This window comes from Ochotona princeps, chromosome 4 (genome assembly GCF_030435755.1).
Source record: "Ochotona princeps isolate mOchPri1 chromosome 4, mOchPri1.hap1, whole genome shotgun sequence".
Lineage (NCBI taxonomy): Eukaryota > Metazoa > Chordata > Mammalia > Lagomorpha > Ochotonidae > Ochotona > Ochotona princeps.
In genome coordinates, this window is record NC_080835.1 from 25,876,979 (window position 1) to 25,896,469 (window position 19,491).

At 50.6% G+C, this 19,491-nt stretch overlaps 1 protein-coding gene and 1 non-coding gene across 2 annotated transcripts in view; both read left to right on the plus strand.

Annotated features, from left to right (window-relative positions):
- Positions 1-19,491, plus strand: part of ABTB2 (ankyrin repeat and BTB domain containing 2) — a 166,101-nt gene that overhangs the window by 86,079 nt on the left and 60,531 nt on the right. The window lies entirely within an intron of this gene.
- Positions 2,744-2,845, plus strand: LOC118759574 (U6 spliceosomal RNA). The gene has a single exon (XR_004996274.2). It is a non-coding gene; the product is annotated as a U6 spliceosomal RNA (small nuclear RNA).

The window sequence follows — 19,491 nt, forward strand, 5'->3', positions numbered from 1 at the left end:
AAAGGAAGGAGCAGGGTTGGTGGCTCTGCTTGCAGCTCCTATGTTCCATGGCCCTGTTGGTTCAGACTCCTCTGCTTGCACTGCAGCTTCCTGCCAGTGCGTCCGTGGAGGCAGCAGGTGATGGCTCAAGCACTTGGGTTGCAGCAAGCCGCATGGCAAACCCATATGGAGTTCCTAGTTTCTGGGGTTGATCTGAGCCAGGCCTGGCTGTTGTATGCATTTGGGAAGTGAAGTAGCAGATGGAATATCTTTTTCTCTCTTATTTATTTATAAAAATAAATTTTTTCTTAATCAAGCAAAGGGGAATATTTTGCACACAGTGTAATTGTTACAAGCCCCAAAATTTGGGAAGGATTTTTAAAAGTCAAGTCCTATTCCAAATGCAAGAGAAAAGTATTCTGGTTACTGCAATCATAGGTTGAATAGTTTTTGCAAAGCAAAGATGCACCCAGGTGCTCCTATTTTAGGTTAGCTGGGATCTTTCACACCCATGGTTGTGATGCTGTGTACTCTCAGGATGTATAGACCATTGTGGGAGTCTTGCTGCTTTTGCATTAACTTCTTTTTCTGGAAAAATCTCACAGGTTATTAACCTAGGTGAGAATGATCAAGAGGGAAGATGTGAAAGTACCTGATGAAGTATTGTCTTGATGTGAGGACACAGCAGATCTAAGCACAGCTGCAGGATTGTGTGCAAGGACACCTGGGGCAGAAACAGGGCAGCGTCTCAGTTTCTCCCCAGCTCAGCCCCCACCTTCCCTAGGAGACTGGGCAGGACACTGGGTTTCTGGAGGGCTTTGAGTTTGAAAACTTCCAAATCAGGCAGTACAAATTGCATGCTTTGAGGGAAATCTACCATATATGTAACTGTTAGGGAGGTCTCCTGAGGCAGTCCTGGGTCAAAATCCTCACAAACTGTCAGTATTGGACACTGGGAGGGAGCTGTGTGAGTCTAGCCTGGAGCAGCACCCTGCTGGGTAATTCTGCTGCCCTCTCATAGCCCCCTGGCCCTTGGCTTGTGCTGATGTGGCCCCCTGGGGGATCATCCCCTCATCAAATTACAGTGCAATCAGCAGTTGGACCTTGTGCATTTGTTATTCAAGAGACAGAGCATAGGTACCACTTTGCTAGAATTCAATGAGTTATTGCATTGAGAAAAATCTTCAATTTGTAATGAGTTTGCTTCTCCTTATTCCACTAGACCATGCTTCCTGCTGGCTTGGTACCTTTTGGGGTTGCTGTGTCAGGACGGTGGGTGCCATTCTGGCTTCTCTGTGCCTGGGCAGAAGCACCCAGGAAATCTGTGGCCCCAGCGCCTTATGTTTTGCATTCAACAGAGAGCTTTTTTCTGTTTAAAATTTGTTTGAGGGAAATTTTCTGAAGTTTCACCGACTAGTCCTAGTTCTGACTAGGTACTTGAGGACAGTTGTGAATGTGACCCTGTGACCCAGCCACTGCTGCAAGCTGGTGGTGGTCATCTTCCCCATTCTCTGAGGCTCCAGGGCAGGTCACTCCTGGCAAAGGGGAAGGAGAGACAGACAGACAGACTTCCTGAAGATCTGCAAGAGGTTGTGTTTGTGCATGGCCCAGAAGTCTATTCCTGGGACACAACAGTTGGTGACCAGAGCAGCCCAGGTCAGATGAGCAAGCAGGGGACCTCATTACAAGACAGATGTGATGGGAGAGCAGAGCTGGAGCTGGAAGGGAGAGTCCGAACTGCCTGGCTGTGAGGACACAGTGCAAACCACAGTAGTAACCAGTTCCAGGAGCAGTGAGTTGAGCGTAGTAGTGAAAATGCGTTGAGCCCAGGGACTTTGCCAAACACTTGTTAAAATCCTTGCCAGCTGAAAGGATGATATGAGCAAAGTCATGAGCAGAAGCCACTGGGTATGGAGGGAGAGATCTAGGGGAACTCTCGGCTTTCTTACCTCAGAATTTTTGGTTTGTGAGTTTAAGACTTTTCTGATAAGCAAGATTCAACAATCGACAGGTATAAGCACACACACAGCTTGCAGACCCCTGGAGGCAGGTGCAGTGATGCCTTCCATTTCATAGACAACACAGGAGCCCCCAGAAGTTGAGAACTTGCCCGTAGCAGCACAAGACTGTCTCCCTTTGGCTCTGCCTCCATAAATCCTTGACAGGGGGATTTTCCTGTCAGTGGAGCAGGTGGATTCTCGCTGCCTCCTGCTTCCATTGTGAGGATTCAATGAAAAAGATAACAAAGTGAGACAGAAGTTGGAAAGCTGGCCTACCCTGTTCAGAGGAGCTGCGGGAAGGGCCATGAGGGACACACGTGACATGTGACATTGAAGTGGGTGAAATGATGGGCCATACCACACATGCTGGGGGACCCTCCATCTCAGGCTTTTAATGGGGGTAAAGGCCTCTTGGGCTTTTGAGGGGTCCCTGACGGCAGCCTCAGCAGTGCTTAGAGAAGACTGTGGAAAGGCCCAGCAATGGAGCCGGCTCTGCCCCTGCCTCGCCTCAATGAGGGACTGCAGGCTGGTCTGTGAAGTGGGGTATGTGCTTTGGAGGGACTGTGGGAGACAGGTGCTCCTGTGTCTGCCACCTGGGTCCTATAATTGGGTGTCCTGGTATTGGAAGGTGATGGATATGGGATGAGTCAGAAGGCCCTGAGTCCCATCAGCTTTAACCATAAAGAAAAGCTGCAGCAGTCACATGGCTTTGCTAGAGACTTCTCTCCTAGCATCTTCATAAACATTCAAAGTTGCACTGGAATGTGCTCGCTTCGGCAGCACGTATACTAAAATTGGAACGATACAGAGAAGATTAGTATGGTCCCTGCACAAGGATGACACGCAAAGTTGCACTGGAGTCCATTAGCGGCTCAGTGGCCATGTGAGCTACTGGGCCCAGTGCTGTAGCCTAGCAGCTAAAGTTCTTGCCTTGCACACACTCGGATCCCATATGGACACTGGTTCATTTTCCAGCAGCTCCTGCTTTCTATTCAGTTCCATGCTTGTGGACTAGGAGAACAGTCGAGAACAGCCCAAAGCCTTGGGACTCTGTACCTGTGTGGGAGATCTGGAAGAGGCTACAGGGCTTCTGGCTTCAGATCCTTTCAGCTCCAGCCATTATGGCCACTTGGAGAGTAGATCAGTGGACAGAGGATCTTCCTCTATGTGTCTCCTCCTCTCTGTATATCTGGCTTTCCAATACAAATAAATAAATCTTAAAAAAAAAAAAAGACACCATATTGCACAGCACAGATGCAACATGTCACCATTCCAGAATGTTCTGGAACTTCCCTAATTCTGCTGCTTCGTAGCTATAAGCCCACTTTTCCTGTTTTGAGGCTAACAGCTCCTTCATGTCTCAGAGTCCAGGAGGCCTCCCAGAAACGCTGACCAGTGTTACTCCTGACCGCTCTTGTCATGTTATCTTCTCCACTGCCGTAACCTGGATCTCCCTGCGCCACCCACAGCACTTGGATTCAGAAATTTCTCTTTTCATTTCTACTTCCTGCAGGAGGGCCCGAGAGCTCTAAGGTCCCTCTGCAAAGGTGTGTTCAGAGTAGACAAGTCAGCATCCAGAGGGCAGTCCAAGGACCCTCTTCATCTCAGACCCTGGACCCGACTCCTTTCCAAGAATTCCTGGGGATCACTGTGTAAGTGGGGAACAAGGAAGCGATATGCTGGAGGGAGCGTTTTTAAAGTTTCCTAAGTATGCATGTGTGTATCCCGGCAGCTGCTGAGTCTGGTAACAGTGAGGGACCCCGTGGGCAGTCCAGAGATAAACTGTATGTCCCCCCGCAGGTGCACGGGGAGCTCACCAGCCAGGGTCTGCAGGATGTAATCTTGCTCTGTGGCTCCCCTCTGCAGCCTGTGAGCCTGTGAGAGAGAGCGCCCACACTGGTTTGATTCCCCATGTTGTGGACCCCACGTCTCATGACCACTCGGGGGTTTCCTCACACCTTGAATCTTTCCACTAAACAATTCCCCACCCCGACCCACTGCAAGTGAGCGGTCAGGACCCCTGGACAGCTTGGGACACAGCTACACCGTGTGCTATTTGCTTTAGCGCAGCTCCACAGGTGACGTGTTACTATAGCGCAGGCGCAGGGAGCCCATTGACAAAACCGGGCTTGTTTCTCTGCTCACAACCCAAGGTGAAAACAGTGCAGGATTCCTTCCCGCTGTACTCCCGGGGCTGGGGCGGGGAAGGGCAGCAACAGTGCACTGGTCACCGGCGCCTGGGCTTGAGGTTTATTTTTTCTGTCTGTGTTTTATTAAATTCACATTTTCCATGGGACTGCTGCACATATGATTTATTTCTGTCTCTCTGTGGCCCCTCCCCCCCACAGATTGGAAACCGACTCCAGTGTGGCCACCACAGGAAGCCTGGCTGGGGGTTGGATTTCACTGGGGAGCAGCTGGGATGGGAGTTGGCAAGGCCTCCGTACCTACCCAGTGGGGCTGGGCCATTCCACGTCCCATGATGACGCCCTGAGGATCAGGCTGGAGAGTAAGGCTTGAAAGGGAGTGATCAGAAGTGAGGTTTCATTGAAGGAGACATCAGAATGGCCTTGAGACCAGTGTGGGAGCACACTTTTTTTTTTAATTCTTCCTAATTATCACTCCTGGGACAAAACAAATGGAAGAAGGAAAAATAAATACATTAGATTTATTCCTCACTTTCCTTATTTTTAAGGAAGTGACTTGGGGGGCCAGCACCATGGCTCCATAGGCTAATCCTCCACCTTCAAGCACCTGGCTACTTCACTTGTGATCCACCTTCCTGCTATGGCGTGAGAATGCCCCAAAGCCTTGGGACTCTGCATCTACCAGTATGGGATCCCAGCGCATGCAAGGCAAGGATGTTAGCCACTAGGGTCCACACAGGGTCCCTCTCATGGTAATTGATGTGATATGGATGGAAGTTCTTTGTAGAACATGCCGCTTTGTATTAGTGTTATCCAGTATGACAGCCAGTAGCCACCTGTGACCCACCCGTCACAGAGCACAGGCTGACGAAGAGTGACGAGTATGACAGTTTTATGCTCAAGTGAGTGATGGCCAAGCAAGGCCATTCTATCTTTAGGAGTCTTGAATACCAAAGGAAAATCATTCTTGGAGAGTGTAGAAAGTGCATGCCTGCCTGCCAGCGGGTGGCGAGAGGAGGGAGGGGCACTGCTTCCAGGCAGGCAGGACCTGCCCTGACCACAGGCTTCTTGCTTCCTCTGTGCCTCCCCTAGATTTGGAGCTGTTGTGAACAGGGCTAGGTCTGTGTGCACAGGGCAGGGGCTGGGTGTTGTTGTCTGGTAGGCGGGACTCCCAGTCTCTCCAAGGTTAGAAAAGTGTGCTGGATGGCAGGCCTTAGTCGTGGGCTGGGCGATGCTCAGACTTGCTACACTTGCAGCCTGGGAGGGGCCTGGCTTTGGTTGAGGCAGGGAAGCACATGGAGATGGTGACTTGGGTTGCAGGGACCAGTTGGGGACAAGAGGCAGGAGCCCAAGGTCAACACAAAAGGCATGTATCTGCTGATGGCAGCCCCTAAGGAGGGAAGGCTGGACTCAGGCCTTGAGCCAGGCGTAGGTCAGGTGACAGCCACCTGGAGTGACACCTGGGAGGACCAGGCATCCAGCCCTGGCCATCTATGGCTTCCTGGAAATTACTTGGCTTCTTCTGGCCCAGCTGCTAGGCTCACATGCTCTGGCTCTTGTTTAGGGAAGACCTTGTTCTTGCAAGTGAGTGCTGGTGGAAATAATGAATGTAGGGACTAGGAGACGTGGGTGGTGCTTGGAGCCCCAGGAAGATGCTGGAACAGGACTGGGAGGGGTTCACCTTCTCACCATTCTTCTTGCCCACACCCACACCCACATCCCAATTTCCCCTGCTCTGTTTTTCTTCTGTCTTTGTGGATGAGGCAGGGAATGTGGGAAATTTACGGGTTGGGAATAGAGTGGCTAGCTCAGAGGCTCAGGGGTCAGTGGCGCTCTGGAGGAAGGGCCATCTATCCAGGAGAGAGAACTAGGTAAGCAAAGGCTGCTCTGAGCACCTGGTCTCCCATACATTCCCAGTGGAGCCCCACATCTCTCCAATGGGTGGCACCATGATGCTCTGGCTTGGCCCTGCTGTGGCAGCTGGACTTCCTCTCCACTCATCTCCAGCAGCCCCTGGAGCCTAGACTCAGAATCACCACTCAGCCAGGCCCTCATGTTGGATCTTCCTTGCTTGCTCGGATTCCTGAGTTCTAGGTGTACAGGCAGAACCACAGGAACTTGGAGCCTGTTCCTTCCACAGACACCTGTTTGGCTCATGTCTCCTTTGTTCTTTAATTAACCATTGTGTCCTCAACTCTGCCTTCCATTCTTCCGTCCTAAGTCCTAACGTCTTGTATCTGTCATGTCCAGCTGGAGGGATATTAACAACTTGTTTTTGCTTAGGTCCCCAGAGGGAAAAGCTCAGGTGCATTGGCACAGAGGCGAGTGATACATTGAGAGAAGTCAACCAGGAAATCTTTCACATGTTCAGCAAGACGTGGTTCTTCTCTCAAAGCCTACAGGGTTTGCACATCTTCCCCTGGAGCACCTGGCACCTGCTGGGCTTGGGAGTGGACCACTGGCCCACAGTAATCAAGGCAAAGGAAGAGGACGTGTTCCCCTGGCCAGTCTCCCAGCTGTCACCCAGCAGGATGGGAATGACGTCAGCACAGTCTGAGCAGGGCCCTCGCCCTTTACCAAGCCGTGAGTCAGGCCTACTTGGTGCCCTCTGGAGTCACACCCATGGGTGGCCTCACCCACTCTATTTTGGATTGGGTTGTCATAAGAAGAGGAGCCCTCTCCCCGCCTGTCCTGTGTGACTGCTGAAAACAGTCTCTTAGCCTGCCAGCTTCTACTGCCAGTTGCCTGCATAAGGCCTCAGAAATCAGCATGGGTGAGGATAGACAGGAAGGACCCATGTTTGATGTCAGGCAGACATGGGTGCGGGTCCTGTTGTGTCCCTAAGTAGCTCTGTTGCCCTAGGCAGGTCAATTAACTTCTCTGCAACCCAGGTTTTTTTTTTTTAATCTGTAAAATGGAAATGATGGTCCCCACCTTTCCTGTGTAATCCTGAGGACTCAGTGGGCCAAAGGGAGCAAGAGTCAGGAACCTCCCGTGGGCTCAACACTCGGGGATGGCAGCTCTGCCTGGCGGGGAGAAGCTGGGGTAGTTGCTGTCCTTCTAAGGCCTCCGGGACCCCTGCTGGGCAGCAGCCTGCAGCCTGTGCTGGCTCCTCCTTCCAGAGCTAAAAAGAAAGCTGACCCCAGGGAGCAGTTGAGATAATCACTTCAGCCTTGGTTGAAGCCCTGTCATTGGGTGCCAGTGAATCCCATATTGTCTCGCCCCACCCCCCAACCTGTGGGAAGCAAAGCTATTTGGAAGAGGAGAGATTCGGGGTTCACACCTGTCATTGCTGTGATCAGCAGATATAAGACTACGCATGCACCAGGTGCTAGGCATGATCCATGTTGTGACATGACCTGCCCAGGACTAGCACCCACATTAGGCCCAAGCAGCATGACCCCGATGCACAAGTGGCTATCCCAAACTGTCTTCCACTCTCTGAGAAGTCCAAGCAATGTATTGTGGTCAAAACTGCTTGTTACATCAATAGGATCTGATTTAAATTTTTTTCCTAGCTGTGAGTATTTTTATGTGACGCCATTATCTCACTGCTTCTCGCTTTTTCGGTTGCTCATTGACACCTGTGTAGTATTGTCATGTATCAGTGATGGAGTTTGTTCTGAGAAATGCATCATTAGGTGACTTCGATGTTGTGCTGACATCATAGAAGATCCCCAACAGGGGCAGGTGGCTCGCGCAGCAGTTGGCACAGTCTTCGGAATGCTTGCATTCCATGTCGGACAGTGTCTGGGTTCAGGCTGCAGCTCCCTCATGATACCAGCTTCCTGCTAATGTGCTCCCTGGGAAGCAGCACAGGATGGCTCAGCAGTTGAGCACCTGTGACCCATTTGAGAGACCCAAATGGACTTCCTGGCTACCAGCTCTGGCCTCTCCCATCCCCAATTGGTAAGTGAGCCAGTGGAAAGGAGCCCTCTGTACTTTTCTGTCTTTGGCTCTCAAGGAAATAGAGCAAAAAAAAAAAAAAAAATTTAAGATTAGAAAGACAGATCAGATTTATAGAGAGAAGGAGAGACAAAGAAAAATTTTCCATACACTGGTTCACTCCCCAGATGGCTACAGTGGTTGGAGTTGAGCTGATCTGAAGCCAGGAGCCAGGAGCCTGGAGCTTCTTCCAGGTCTCCCACATCGGTGCAGGGTCCCAGGCCATGGGCTATCCTCTACTGCTTTCCCAGGCCACAAGCAGGGAGCTGGATAGGAAGTAGAGCAGCCACAACATGAACTGGCACCTGTGTGGGATCCTGGTGCCAGGTGAGGATTTAGCCATTGAGCCATTGTACTCAGCCTCAACTTTTGCTGTTGTTGTTGTTAAATATTTAAAAGGAAGTATTTATGCAAACCCAATATGGTATTACACACCATGGCTATAAAGAGTTCTTCAAATAATTAATTAATGGAACATGGATTTGAAAGTACATTTTTTTTTAAAGATTTATTTATTTTTATTGGAAAGGCAGATGTACAGAGAGGAGAGACAGAGAGGAAGATCTTCCATCCGTTGATTCACTCCCCAAATGGCTGCAACGACCAGCGCCAATCCAAAGCCAGGAGCCAGGAACTTCCTCCAGGTCTCCCACACGGGTGCAGGGTCCCAAGGCTCTGGGCCGTCCTCGACTGCTTTCCCAGCCACAAGCAGGAAGCTGGATGGGAAGTGGAGCTGCTGGGATTAGAACCGGCGCTCATATGGGATCCCAGTGCGTTCAAGGCGAGACTTTTAACCACTACTCTATCGTGCCAGGCCCTAAAAGTACATTTATTTGGGTGCAGAATTTTTTGACATTCTGTGGATGCTTGTAGAATTTTCACCATTGTGCCACATACCCCGTCTCTTGGTGGCTGAAGCCTGGTGATGTGATGCATCTCTGTACCACAGCTTACAGTGGCTGTCATCCTGAAACTAGTCTTACTTAGAACATGAGCAGAGAGTGACTGGAGATGTGATGTCATGGGTAAAACTGCTGCCCATGATGCCAGCATTCCATGTGGGTGCTGGGTCGTGTTCCAGCTGCACCACTTCAGATGCAGCTGCTTGATAAAGAATCTGGGAAAGCAGCAGAAGATGGTCCACGTGTGTGGGCCCCCGCTCCCACATGGGAGACCCTTAGGAAGCTCCTGGCTGCCTTTGAGAGTGAACCAATAGATGGAAGCTCGCTTTGTCCCTGTCTCTTCTGTCTCCAGTGCTCTGCCTTTAACATCAGTCAGTGCACTCGTGCAGACGGATGTACTTGCTTAGTTCTCGAGTAAAGGAGGTCCCAGTAGAGCCTTCAGTTTCCCCTGCACCCACAGCAAAGCCCTCTCAGAGACAGATGGGGCCTCCATTCTTTTTAATGAATTTCATTTTGGAGGACATTGGCTCTGATTCCTAGAAATGTACAAACTGGAAAATGAGTCATAATGAAAGATAGTGAGAAAGTTTCTTTTTCGTTTAAAAAAAAAAAACTTGCACTTGCCCCTTTTCAAAAATGAACGGTTGCTCCACAGTGCCGCCTTGTGTGAGCATGGGCTTTTCCCCTGGTAGCCTTGTCAGCTGAACTGGGACCTCAGTCTGTCGCTCAGCTCTCCTTCCTCCTGGCACTTGCTGATGCACTTGGCAGATCCAGCCAACCTTCTGACACAGATTCTAGCAGCCATGGTTAGGATGCACTGGGTAGGAAAAGTGGTTCAAGTTTTCTAACTTTCTTGTTTTCCCTAAACATTGTAGTAACATTATTTTGGGTATTATAGGTAATCTAAAGACAACTTAAAGTACATGGTACGATTTGCATAGCTTATATGCAACAATTATTCCTTTTTATATAAGGGACTGGAACATCTGCTGATATTTGGCATTGCAAAGGGTCCCAGAACCAATCCCTGTGAATACCAAGGGATGACAACGTAAGAGACTGGATTCTTAATAAAGTATGACGTTCTGTTCCCCGGGTTCTAAACTGATTTTTCATGTATGAACTGGCCCACCGGATAGCTTTTCCATAGGGTTGTGGGGAGATTTCAGTGAATTGTGCATGGGAAGTGCCTTGCAGGGTGTCAGCTCCTGCTCTGCTTGGTAGTAAGTCACCGGTTCAGTCTGCTCTTTGATCCTGGAAGGACCTAGAATTCTCAGAGGCCCCTCCCTCGCTAGGCTGAGGTGGTGCTGGCATGAGCTGCAAGTTAGGCAGCCTGTGACAGTGGCAACCACAGTCCCACTTGTCATCCAGGCCAAGACTGACCACCCAGTTCTTAGTCCAGTGTGTTAGGAAGTTGAACTTCTGGCAGAGTGATTTGTGGAGCATTTCTTTTCCTTTTTTTTTTTTTTTTTTTAAAGATTTATTTACTTTTATTTGAAAGGCGGAGAGACAGAGAGGAAGATCTTCCGTCCGATGGTTCACTCCCAAGTGATCGCAATGGCTGGTGCTGCGCTGATCCAAAGCCAGGAGCTCTTCTGGGTTTCTCATGTGGGTGCAGGTTCCCAAGGCTTTGGGCTGTCCTCGACTCTCTCCTAGGCCACAAGCAGGGAGCTGGATGGGAAGCAGGGCCACCGGGATTAGAACCAGCACCCTTATGGGATCCCTGTGCATTCAAGGCAAGGACTTTAACCACTCCTTAATCGCACCAGGCCCAGACTTGTGGAACATTTCAAGGCTCAGTGCAAAGAAACTTATGTGTGCAATATATATTTAAATATATATATTTTTTAAAAGCATGTTGACATGGAGTTCAGGAAATGGCTAGATCTGCCAACAGTGAGAAGGTGGGTTCAAGAGATACCAACTGACTTTTCCAAACCGAACACTGTTTTGTTACCACTTGGATAAGAACTCCCTGAACCTTGGCTACTCTGGCTGAACTTGTTCAAGAAGCCCATGGCATCACCTGACCTTCTGCTCTCTTTGGCTGAATAGAATAGACTAGAATTCTTGATGCAGAGGAGGTGTTGTCTCTTTGGTCACCTCTGGGCAGGGCCTGCTTCTCAGGCCCTCTAACTCATTCCTGCTCTGACATGGCCCACCTCGGGCCTTGTGCCAGCTGTCAAGCCTGCTCTGGGGGGTGGGACTACAGCTGGGATGTGCAGGAACCCAGGTGACCAGTGTACCTGGTGGGGGAGCTGCCACTCAGAGGCACCGCTGTACCCCACAGTGGGCCAGACCCTAAAGAAGTGCCCTAGGTAGACTAGGGACATTCGGTTCAGGATGTGGGAGTGCGAGAAGGCTGGATTACTTCTGGCCCTTTGTTGTTGGCTCAGGAAGGGCTGCTAGTGGGCCAATAGGCGTTTATGGGACCCTGGACCAGGGCAGCCTCTCTCCTCTGCTGTAGTCCCTGAGTTTCTGTGGCTGTAGCCAAAGGTCCCGAGCTTACCATGGAATCCAGAGCAGCCCAGAGGCCCTGGACTCTCTGGGTACAACTTTTGGAGGGAATAGATAGAATCCGCACCTTCCAGCCTTAATAGCAGTCTCCATGGAAAGGAGGCAGCACATAGTCTGGACCACCGCATCCCTGTGAGTGACAGGAGCACTGGTTCTTACCCCTCCCCCACCCCAGTTGGACCACAGGAGGAAAGTAAGCAAACAACTCCAGTGCCACAAGGGGTGGATCCCCGGCTCAGACAGAGAGCTGGCCCTTGGGCCTGCCCCTGTTTCCTGTGCTTTGCTTGCCAACAACTTCCACAGAAAGAGCTCAACCCCTAGTGGGCCTCCCTAGTGGATACCTGGTCCCTGGCGGGGTGGGGGTTGGTGACTGCCCTATGGGGAAGAGCAGACGCCACACCCCTCACCTTCGGGTCAGGTCTGGCAGGGAAGAGGCTCTGCTGGGCCCTCAGCTCTCACAGGGGCACACAGGCTTGTGTCTGCATGTGAAATCCCTGAGCCTGAGTGAGTCTGGACCTTAAGAAGATGCACTTGTATCATACAGGGTGACATGAGGGTTTCACAGCTGGCAGCAGGAACTGTTGACAATCACCATCGCAACACCAGAGCTTGCCATGATTCGAAGCCTTGAGCTCTGGAGTCTACATCTAATATTTATTCAGTTAAGGCCTGTGACAGTCTTTGAAGGCAAACCCTAGTTACCGTCATTTTTTAGATGTTGATATTGAGGCCTATAGAGTTTGAGCCAAGGTCACACAGCATGTAAGCGGGTGGGGTGGGGAGAGTGACACAGGTATAGGGGCGAATACATAGAATGATCAGTCTGACCGAGGCTAAGCTCAGACCTTACGCAGCACTGTGAAAGAAAAAAGGGGCTGAATGAGATGTCTACGTGCAAGGCTTCACAGGGCACCCACAAAGCACCTTGTCGGTTAGAATGCAGGCCACTGGTGATCCCTGCTTTCTGCTTGCCTTGTTATCCTGCATGTGGCGCGAGGGGCCCAGCTGCGGGATTATTCTAGTCACATGCTAAAAATGTGCAGGGCTTTCAGTCTCTTTGTGCTGCTGTTGACGGCACCATTTGCATGCTGTCCCCTCTGCTGGCCAGCCCTAGGCCCGCATCTCTGCTGTGAGCCTCCCATGGCCTGCGGGTCTCCCAAGTTTTCAGGGCTGTATCTGCTTTTAACAACTGTAGGTGATTCTCTTCCTCTCTTTTTCTCTTTCTCTCTATTTCACACACACACACACACACACACACAGACACCCACAAGGAAAACCCATGTTAATCGGTCAGCACGGACTTCTCCAGGGCTGATGTGGTCTGCTGATAGCCAGGCTGGTATTTAAAGACAAGCTGGGGCCCTTGCTCTTTATGTGCCCAGGGCTGTCACAGAGCCCAGCTTGAGACGGGGTCGTTTTTGGATGTCAGTCCAGGGACCACTGTGCATTGCTCACTGGTGAGACAAAGCCTCAGGCAGGCACAGCTCCTTCTGTCTAGAAGGACCCAGGCCACTACCAAGTGGGGAGTTTCTGAGGCAACTTTCTCCTGAGCCCAGAAAGGCCTCTGCTGGGTCCCTGCACTGACATATCCAGCCCAGCCAGGGTGTTTGTTGAACAAAGAACCTTGCTTAGGGTGTCTCGGGGCACAGTTCTGGCATCTGCCTGTGAGTTTCCTGGGCTCCTGGTTCCCTTCAGGCCACAGATGGGCGTTGCAGGAAGCCAGGCCCTGTGCTTGGGCCATGGTTCAGCAGCGAGGTCATTGGTGGGCATCCACTAGCTGGGGCATCAGCATGTCCCTGCCAGGCCCAAGCCACTGCTGGCAGCAGCTGGTACCTGGAGTTGGTTCATCTGATGGAAATGTTTCAGAAGTTGCAGGAAGGAGGACCTTCTGTGTGAAGCTTTAAGGAGAATGGTCAGAGGAGAACACACACACACTTTTTTTTAATCCGCTTTCAGAAGCCCAGGAATTAAGTGGGCTAAAATGAATAGAGTGCTGATTTTCATAGGAACTGTCCCGGCCACTGTTGTCCAAGTACTATCTCTTGCAATGAAGAAGTTGATTGTGCAACTGAAATGAGAGACTGCTCTATTACATGATAATTCAGTCCCCAGCCTCTGGGTGTTGTAGATAGGCCCCTCCCTTCTCCTAGAACATCTTCCTGCCTTTGGCTAGGGTCTGGATGTGGTCTGGAGGGGGTCCCCCAAAGGTTCCTGTGCTGGCAATCTGTCTCCAGCTTGGCCATGTTGAGAGGTGATGAATGGGTCCCTGAGGCGCTGTCCTTGGAGGAATAATAGCAGGGGACTGTACTTGGTTCCCACGAGAGTTGTCTTGGGGTCTGCGGCTTCCTGCCTTGCCACAGGACCCCTTTGGCACGTGCCTCCATCATTGTGACGTCACCTGCCATGAGGCCATATTGTCTTGGACTTCAGGAGCTTGAAAAATAAACCTTTCTTCCTTTCACATGACGCAGCCTTAGGTGCTGTATCAAACAGTGGAGAGCAGACCAACCCAGCTGGACAGTCTCCCATGGAGGGGCAGAGTGGCAGCCACAGTAGGTCCCCTGTGTGTCTCAGGGCTTCCCATAGACCCTGTCAGTGTCACTCACCGCCAAAGGCCTGTCTTACAGTGTTCCTGTTGGCAGAAAGCCCAGAGTGGGGGTAGCAGGAAGGCAGATGAGGGGGTCCTTTGTTGGCTCAGCCTCAGGGTCAACCAGACGCCACTTTGCTAACAAGCTCTGTCAGTTGACTAGCAGACCTGGGAACCAAGTAAAGAACAAGAGAGCAAGTCCCTGTTTCCCCAGCCCACACCTCTCACACCGGCCCTTATCAGATGGAGTCATCCTTGGGTACCCATGGGCACCTCCTGGGAATCAGGGTCAGTCTTGGCCCTCATGGAGCACCCAGTCCAGCAATGCCAGAGAGAATGGGCTGAGTCAGGGCACAGGTACAGGCCACTGCTTCCACTTCTGTGCCTCTGAGGAGAGCGCCCAGGGAAGGCGTCTCTGCACAGGTTGTGACGACACTTCACGGGGCTGTGTATGTAATGTACTGGGCACACCGCAGTACTGTGTTAGTATCCATGCAAATACATGTGACATGATCACATGGCAGCTCTGCATTCATGCAGCGAATGTTGATTGAGCACTTAGTATATTCCAAGCTGGGTTCTAAATACTACAAATATGGTAACAAATGGAAGAGGTAAAGCTCCGCCCTCATGGCAATCCCATAGTATTGAGGGAGACAGGTAATACAATAATGAGGTAGAATGCGTAGCGTAGTTGATACTGTTAGTGCTGCAGAGGAAAAAAATAAACCATGTGCAGAATGAATCAGGGCAGATGGAAGCGGGGGGTGGGGGAATGCTGATCTGTGTAGAAGTAGCTTCTTGAGAAAATCCCTGAGGGCCACGTGAGTCCCTGGGGAAGGTGCACTGTAGGAACAGGGCAGCAAGTTCCTCCTGTAGCCACCACATCCTTAGCACGTGACTACCAGCATGGGGTAGCCAGAGGGGTGGGGATGTGTGGCACAGTGGGTGGCCCTGAGGCCAATGTAAAGGCTTTTCTAGTTCAAGGTGGGGGAGGCATTGGCTTTGAAAAGAAGAGTAGTGGGTTCAGATGCGGCTTCTTGGTTTCGAGAAGTTTTCATAGTCTATTTTTGGGTTGGGGTGGGCACACAGAGTTGGAAGTGGGGAGTCCAGCTAGGTAACTGCAGGAATCCTGGAGAATGATGATCACTAGAGCCCCAGTGGTCCAAAGTCAGAAGGAAGTTTACCTGCTGGGAAGGTCAGTACGCTTCTGGGTAGAAGAGGCTGGCCCTGGCTGCCTCTGGCCTGCTTCTCATGTGCCACAAAAGCTGAAGGCAGGCACCTGCCCTGTCATTTGGGTATCCTGGCTCCCTGCCCATTTCTCTGGAGGATGAAGCCAGAGTGACTACAACAGGGCTGCACTGGTAAAAGGCAGACTTGGCTCTCCCAGAAAGGAAGGAGCCATGGAGATACAGGAGCGTCAGGCTGGGCCTGGCGTGGTCCTGAAGGGCAACAAGGAGCTTGTGGAGATGATGGGAAAACAGTTGAAGTCCAGGCATCCAGGAACAGGATCCAGGAAGTCACCCAGGCATCCAGGAAGTCCAGGATGCAGGTGTAGCAGTCATTGTAATTAAGGCTGCCAGCATTGAGTGTTTATCCAGCACCCATCACCTTCAGCTGGGTTGAGGCGTATACTGTGGGCTCCATTTTACACATGGGCAGACCCCAACACACTTAGGGTGAGGCCAGTCCTTCGCCCAGAACAAGCCCGAGATGGATGATGTCTCTGTGGTATTTTGCCATTTTCCAGGACTCTGTGAAATATTTCTTAAACAACTAGCTTCCCTCTACAGCTTAAATGATTGTCTTTATGAGAAGGTTGCACGTATGCACAAACTTGATGGTTCCCAGAGGAGGCGATCTGATATATCCTTTACAAGTAACGACTGCTAAAATAATTCCACTGAATCTTCAGACAGATAGTCCAAATAGTCACAAAATAGAATATTTGAAATCCCCTAAATATTCAGCAACTGCCTCATCCCTGGTGGGGGGTTTCCTGGCAGCCCTTGATACCCCTGAGATCCAGGTTTTGTCTGCAGTGGGGAGCGCCCAGGCAGGTGCAGAGTTCTCAGTAAAGTCATGTGAATTCTGTGTCTTTCCCTCCGGTGCTCTTGTTCATGCTCTGTCAGGCCTGGCCTTGGGGACCTGGAGGAATCCTGGAGTGAGGGGTGGGGGAAGGGTGCAGGAAAGGGGTCACCAGAGGGAAGGGTCTTCTCTGCCCCCTAGAATCTGCTGAGGGCTCCAGGCCCTCCAGCTGCAGAAATGAGCTTCCTCCATGCAGCAGATGAGCCAGCCCAAATCGGGAGGAAATTGGCTTCTGTTTTTGTTTATCTTAAAGCCCCCTACCTTTAATCCTGTGTTCTGCGCCCTTTGCACAAGGCCAGGGGCGGAAGACAGGTGTGAGTTCTCTCATCTGCCACAAGAGCCAGGGAAAGAGCACATTTGCATATTGTCTCATCTATCTCAAAATGAAATTTTTGTTTTTCATCTCAGATGAAAAAAACTGTCCCTATGACCTCTTTCATCAAGGGACAAAACGTGAATGCGATTGCCATTCTCTCCTGTCCTTACCTCCTCGGCTCTAGCCTCTGTCTTAGTTTCCGTGTTTAATCTCAGTCTCCCGATAGGGATGCCCTACCTGGCGTCTTCCGTGGTTGTGCTTGCCGAGCTGTCTCCATCCATTCGCAGCCAACTGTCTTGTCTCCCTCTGCTCTGCTTTGTCTCCTTACCTGGGGCAAAGACAGTGCAATTCGCTAACGATGACCTGCCAGGCACTAGGGAGTGCCTGTAGCTGGACCAGCAGCAGGGGATGGAGACAGGCTCTGCAGAAAGGCAATTAGTGAAGGACCACGCGCTGCCGCTTCTGGGGCTGGTGGCTGGGAAGCCACTGAGTGCTCCCCCACACAGTACCTGGAGAGCTGTGATAGGCAAATCCTCTTAGAAGAGGCGAGGTCGTCCAGGCCCCACTGCCTTTTGATCTTTCCCTTTCCCACTACACTTGGGGGGGGGGGGGTACTGAACAAGGCTGATTCTTGAAGTAGATGGGATGTAGCAATTAGAAGTGTTCAGGATTCTTATCACCTCTGATGATAACAGTCAGTAAACCCTGCCTTTGGGTTTACTGAACTTTTTCTATGGGGCCTTCAAAAAGTCAATGGAAAATGCTAATTATGTTTATACATGAATTTTTAAAGAAAAGACTATTTGAAAGGCAAAACGTGATAGAGAAGGAAAAAGGGATAGAGAATGAGATCTTCCATCTTTGATCCATAGGTTCACCCTCCAAATGGCTGTGGCAGCCGAGGGCAGGGCCAGGCCAAAGTCAGGCCCAAGCAACTCTGTCCTGGTTTCATAGTGGTGGCAGCTCAGGTGCTTGGACCATCATGCCCTGCATTATTGAGCATCAAAAACAAAAAAGCAAAAAAAAATTTTTTTTTTTCAACAAAATAAACTTATTGGAGCCGGCCCAGTGGCACATGGTGCTGGTCTGAGTCGCAACTACCCTACTTCTTATCTAGCTCCCTGATTATGGTCTGGGAAAACAGCAAGGCTGGCCCAAGTCCTTGGGACCCTGAATCCACTTGGGATACACAGAGGAAGCTCCTGGCTCCTGGCTTTGGACTAGCCCAACTCTGACCATGTAGGCATTTGGGAAGTGAGCCAGTGAATGGAAGATCTCTCTCTCTCTCTCTCCCCCTGTAACTCTTTCAATAAATTTTAAAAAGATAGGGTAAATCTTTAAATCCCATGTTTCCATAAATGTTTGTTTATCCCATGTTTATAATGTTGATTCATTCATTTATTTGAAAGCCAGGACTGGGCCCTGTCAGAGCAAGGAGCCTAGAGTTCCATTTGAATCTCCCCACGTGGAGAGGACTCTGCTGCCTCCTGGGCATATTAACAGGGAGCTGGATCAGAAGCACAGGCAGGGACTGATGCTGTGGTGTGGGGTTAAGCCACGCCTCGCCATTCTGACATACTGTATCAGCATTCTTCAAGTCCTGGCTACTCTGCTTTCCAATCCAGCTCCCTGCATATGTTCATGGGAAAGCAATGGAAGATGACTGCAAGCCTTTGGGGCCCTGCCACCCATATGGGAGACCTGGATGGAGATCAGGCTCAAGAGAGTAAGAGGGAGGAGAAGAGACAGAACTGAATTCCAGGTCCTCCAACATTAAGATGTATTTACAGATGTCCCACATTGCAGCTCAACGTGCTTGCCATTAAACCTGCACCCCTCCAAATTTTCTGAGATACTTTCATGGTGTTAGGAATTGGGTCTGGTGCTTGATTTGATTTGGGCATAGCCATTGGAGAGGAGAAGCCAAGTTCATTTTGCACATGATGAAGAAACGGGTCAGATTAGATAGCTCACCGTGGTTGTGGTCGGGCAGCCAGTGGATGGCATTCACTTTCTCCAGTAAATATTTGTTGAGTAGCTATTACGTGCCTGGAATGGTCCAGGCAATCTCTGTCATGAAATGCTTACATGGGATTGGAGGCAGATGGTGACCCCAGGTACTTCTGCTAGTTCACTCCCCACATGGCTGCATCAGCTAGGGTTGGACCACACCGAAGCCCGGAACCAGGAACTTCATCTGTAACTCCCATGTGGGTGCAGGGGCCATCTTCTGTTCAACTCTTCCAGGTGTGTTAGCAGGGAACTGGATTGGAAGTGGAGCAGCCAGGACTTGAACCAGTGCCCATGTAGGATGTTGGCACTGTAGGTAGGTTTTTAATCCCTGAACTATAAAGATTGGCCCCTGTATGAAAGTAATTCTGAAAGGCTGTGAAAATTAGATTAAAAAGTAAGATTATTTTTGCACAAAAATTTTTGAAATCTGTGCACAGTTTTTTTCATAATGTGTTTTCTGTTTGAAAACTTGCATATGCATGGGTTTCAGGTTGTGTGTGTGTATGTGTTTTGGCATCAAAATGGTTATTTTCCACCAACTTTTTGAAGTCCCCTCCTACAAAGGCTTTAAGGGAGCTCTCCCAGGGCACAGCTCCTGGATTCCAGGTCTCTGGGGCTGGTAGATACAGGTGGCACTGCCGTGTAACCAGGGTGTCTCATCAGGCAGCCTGGTCACCTGATTGTGGCCCCACGCTGGGCACCGCCTAGGAGATTGTGCGAGAAACACTTGATCCAAATGCCCTTGGAGGCGGAGCCTGAGCTGGCATCCCCATGTTCCCACGGTACTGCGGCCCTGGAGGGAGGAGGGAATTGAGAGGTGCCAGCAGCCCTGGTGCCTCCCCAGCCCAGCCTCAGGCCAGGGCGGGTGGGTGTGGCAGCTCCAACTCTTTTATCAGTGAAAGTCACCAGGAATCTCCCTAGGGGAAGTCCTGGTGTGCCATCTCTTGCCTCTGCCTGAGAAGACAGGGGCAGGGAGAACCAACAGTTCTCTCCTTAT